Raw genomic sequence first — 5,391 nt, 5'->3', positions numbered from 1 at the left:
TATATATATATTCTGGTGTGTTTCTTTAGCTTCATGTGATTAAAATATTGGTCAGAGCAGATTCATTTAAAGTTGTAAGGGAGTAATAAATGTTTCCAATTGCTACACTGCATTACATTTATTTGGCAGACACTTTTATCCAAATAAATGCATTGTTAAATTCCTTGTGATCCAGGGCCCCGAAACTCAGGAGCTGGTCTGAGCTGTTTTAAACAGTTCTCTCCCCTGACTGAGCGGTAGTGAAGGAAAATTGCTCACTTTGCCCACAGACTCCAGCCCTACGTTACGCCGCAACTGCAAACCTCAACCAAAGAAAGAGCAACAGCGCCCCCATCTGGTGGATTTTCATGCTACACGTTGTTAACACTTCGCTAAAACGCTGATCCAAATGAGTTCATTTCTATTCAGCTATCTTTCCGGACAGACATCTTGCCCTGGAGACAGAAATAGTATTTTGTCAGAGCTTTCCTTGTCTCTGTAACTATTCAATTCAGCTTTAACACACTGCTCTTTATGACACTTTATGACGCAAATCTTGCGACTATAATAATTATATTTGAACATTTTTTTAAAAATAAATTAGTGCTATCGTCAGCAGAGAGTGCCAGGCTGGAGGTGGCGTTAGGTTCCTTCTACGGATGAACTTTTGCACTCAACATGGATGATCTGCATTGCCATAGAAACAGGCTCCTGCAGCGGGATTATCACAAACCCCCGAGCACAGCCCTGCTAAAAGAACAGACGGGAAAAAAGGTGTTAAACCTGACGGCCTGTCTTACTTTCTCCGGGGACCAGTGATTGAAATTAAATGTCACCTCCCTTTCCATATTCTCCTCAGTATCCCCGCAGGAGATTTAACATATTATCTGCTGAGATAGTGGAGCTCATATGCTGGTGATGTGCTAATGTGGGGTTATTCCTACAGATACTGACACAAATACAGAGAATACGCAAACTGATGACGAAAATGACACGCTTCAGGTTAAGCTGGATATAATGGAAATTTAGGCACCTATGTGTACATTCTCTGGGAATGGTCTTGTATTGTACATTGGTCTTGAAGCCTCTTGGTCCACAACATTGACCAGCCCATCAGATTGAATGGACACTGAAGTCCCCCTTTCTCCCAAACGTGACTAGACTTCCCTCAGCTATACTTGAAAAAAAAAGTTTTTTTCCCAACAGCTACCAAAAAGTCCAATCTCTCTTCATTGGTAAGCCTGATTCTTTAAACCCGATGGTGTGGCTTATTCATTTTAGACATTATTTTGATTGAGTGATTTGTTGCATGTATTAATAAAGCCCCTCTAAACCTGTAATGCAGCTTATTAGATGTCTGAATAAATATATATTACATATATTTACATATGACTGCTATTTTATAGCACAGCTGCCAAAATCGGTATTATTAATATATAATTAGCATTTAGCACAATAGTATATGAGGCTGACATCCATTTTTATATCAAGAAGGCACCAGTGTGAATAGTAATAATTTAATACACCGCTTGTTTCTTTTCATTGGTTTATCGCCTTCCCCTTTTCTCTGTTAATCCACCTCTCTTTTTACTAAATAAAAATGTTCGATGAAATAAAAATTCATAAATAAAAAAGTACACTATTTTCAGTGTGGTGAAAATCACATCAAAATATCAGCGCTGGATACTAGAAGAATCACAGGATTTCCTTGCTGCTTTCTTTCTCAAGCACAAGCGGACATGATACGATGTGCTCATTTACTGTAAACCCCGGTCAGAATTCTCATACTATAGGACCTGCACGCTAATCCATTACGAAGACAGAAGCGAACGCGCTCGACGACAACGGTAACAGCCAACGAACCGCGACCGATACGATCAGAGCTACACGTGTGTGAACCGCGGTACAGGAAACCGCAGTTACACAATTGCGGACCAGCGAGAGAGACCCTTGTGTGGCGCTATTAGGCGACACCCATTTTGCCGGAGGCTGTGGTTTCGCTACCGAGAAGGTGTTGGCCGCAGGACGCTGCAGGACTTCCAAGGCTGCTCCTGTGGCCCACCTCCTGTGCTAGCTTGAAGTGCAGCCCTCTCCTCATTCGCATTCTAGAAAGTCAGCACAAATGGCAGAACTATCACCCCTGTCATTTGAATACTTAGAATTTGTATTTTTATTTAAATACATTTTTACACACCATATTTAAGCCTTGGGTTTTTTACACCCCTTAGTTCTGTCTCAACTTTCATCCATTTGGCAAAATTGCAACGGAAGTAGTTTGCAATCATATTTTAAACTCTTGCCTTAACATTTCAGTGGTATTGTTATATTGAGACTGACGATACACGGTCTCTCATTTCTTTACTAGGCCTATTTTATTATCTTGCAGTTTGTATTCAGATGAATTGCATTCAGTAGCACATGTTCACTTGTAAAGGTATATAAGCGTGAGAAAATGAGTATTTAAATAAATAATAATAATAATAATTATTATTATTATTATTATTATTATTAGTAGTAGTAGTAGTAGTAGTAGTAGTAGTATCGGCATTTTTTTAAACTTATATTTTGAATTCTTTTTATCTTGAATGTTTGGTCAAATTAGATTAAGTCAGATAAATGATATATAAGTCAATAAAATAACTTATCTGATAAATCAGATAATTCAAACCATCAGATAAGACATTCTACTTTGAGCAATACTCGTGAATTCTACCGCTGCAGTGGAATTCCACTGGCACAATGGAAAATTCCACTGAACCACCGCACGGCAAAAATACAGAAAGATTAGAAATGAGAGAAAAAGCCATGATACTCAAATATTACGGTTACCCACGCCTCAGCCTACAACTGGCAGCAACCACAGACGCCGGAGAGACGTGACTACACCCTTTCTTTTTTCTTTCTTTTTTCATTTTTGCCTCGCCTCTGCTTTGAGCTAAAAACCCAGATCGTTGACATGTTTGACGAACAGAAAAATGCTTACGTCCTGTGATTCAGGCATCTCAGAACTCATACGATTGTCAAAACCAGTTCTTTAGAAAATGTCCTGTTTCTCTGGAAACTGAATGTGACATGAATTGTTACAATCTGATAATTGAGCCAGGGAAAATTGATGAAAGAATACATTAATTCATTAATTATGAATTAGTTGTGTTTTAAATTGTATTTCTTGATTTTTTTCTTTTAGAAATCTATCTTCAAATGCATTTATTATTTATTTATTATTATTTATTATTTGTTTATTATTATAAACTAAACCATTTGAATAATCAAGAAGGTCATCAGAAGCACCTTAATTATGACCAAGGTCCTTCTCCTCCATTCACAGTAGGGTTCTGGTGAATTACTGAGGATAGGTGAATCACTGAGTACTGGTAAATCACTAAGAACTGGTGAATCACAGAGGACTGGTGAATCAATGAGGACTGGTGAATCACTAAGGATAGGTGAATCACTGCACTTACTGGTGAATCACTGAGCACTGCTAAATCATTGAAGACTGGTGAATCACTGAGTAGTCACTGATGAATCGCTGAGTACGTGTGAATCACTGAGACCTGTTGAATCGCTGAGTACTAGTGAATCACTGAGAACTGGTGAATCGCTGAGTACTATTGAATCACTGAGAACTGGTGAATCACTGAATACTGCTGAATCACTGAGGGAAGGTCAGTATCAGTCTAGTGTAGCCCACATGGATTTGCCTGTGAGACAGGATGGACATATGCAGCTTTTCGGAACACAGACTATGCTTTTAAATACATATCATGTCTCAATTATGAGGCTTAGTGAAGCGATCCAAATTCAAAATTTTCAGTGGACAGGTTTATGCGCAAGTAACCAAGCCAAGCAGTGACATCAGAAAAATAAATATAAAATATGCGGATGGAATGAAAAGAGCAACACTTGGCTTTTAGGAAAATACGTATGTTTATTATTAAAAACATGGCTTTTTTTCAGCTGTCTTAGTCTTCATCTGGCTTGTTAGAAATAACCAGAAGATACGATACTTTATCGTGTTTATTTTCCTCAAGTATCGTATTTTCCAAAACTCCATATTCATAGCATTTTCTGTTATGTTATGATTGTGCGTCTCAGGAAATGTTTACCCAGAAGTCATTTGTAAAAAAAAAAAAAATGCATGGTCATATTAATTCTCAAGGCTGACGGGGTACTTTTGCATTGCATGCTGCAAGCTTTCCTCTCTTCAGTGCGGCTTTCAGTTTTATAGCAAAGGCTGCTTACGGTAAGAGAGGGGTTGCCGGTGGTGTTGTTATCACAGCAAGGTGGTTTGCTTTTTCCCCATCTAAATACAAAAAAAAAAAAAAGAAATCCTTATCACCATTGTGATATTGATTATTCTAGAAGTGTACTGATTTTATCTTTCAGATTCTAAGATATGGTTATAAGTATTCATTATGTCTATACTTAATATCTTACACATTTATAGACATGCCAGGTGTAGCATTTTGCACTTATGCTAGTATCAAGTTGAATAGCATGCAATTATAGGCAGAAGTGCCAGTCACAGTGAGCTCCATAATGTCTGGGACAAATACATTTTCTCTTGTACTCCACAATTTTAGATATGCAATGTCTCAATTTGCGTGTGGTTAAAGTGCGCACTCTCAGCTTTTATTTAAGGGTATTTTTATACACTTTGGTTTCACTATGTATAAATTACAGCACTTTTTATACACTCCCCCCCCCCCCCCAATTTCAGGGCATTGTAACATTTGGGAAATATTAATGTAAATGAACTTTGTCGCATAAGCTTTGCATGCAATGACTGCTTGAAGTCTGTGACCCACAGACATCACCAGGTGCTGAGCATCTTCTCTGGTGATGCTCTGCTAGGCCTGTACCCATCTTCAGCTCTTGCGTGTTTTGGGGGCTAGTCACCTTAAGTTTTCACTTAAACATATAAGACGCATGTTCGTTTGGATTCAGATTGAGAGAATGACTTGGCCAGTCAACAATTTTCCAGGTTTATTTTGCTTCGAAAAACTAATTTGTTGCTTCAGCACAATGATCTCCAACCCGGGTCCTGGAGAGCTACAGGGTCTGTTGGTTTTCATAGTGACTCTGCCCTTCATGAATCAATCAGAGCAGTTGATTACACAATTAACTCAACTCACCTGGTGTCTTGGGTCTCAATTGGGTGCTGATTTTAAGGTGAAAACAAAAACCAACACACCCTGTGGCTCTCCAGGACCAGGATTGGAGACCATTGCTTTAGCAGTATGTTTGGGATCATTGTCTTGCTGCAGGATGAAGCACCTTCCAATGAATTTGGAGGCATCTGAATGAACTCAAGCAGATAAGATGTTTCTGGCCGTGTGGCCCCCCCTAGCGGTTGTGGCCCTAAACAACCGCATAGAGCGTTTATGCCACGGCCCGGCCCTGACTGTT

The sequence above is a fragment of the Anguilla anguilla genome, chromosome 3 (genome assembly GCF_013347855.1).
Source record: "Anguilla anguilla isolate fAngAng1 chromosome 3, fAngAng1.pri, whole genome shotgun sequence".
NCBI classification, from domain to species: Eukaryota; Metazoa; Chordata; class Actinopteri; order Anguilliformes; family Anguillidae; genus Anguilla; species Anguilla anguilla.
This window is presented reverse-complemented; position numbering follows the sequence as displayed.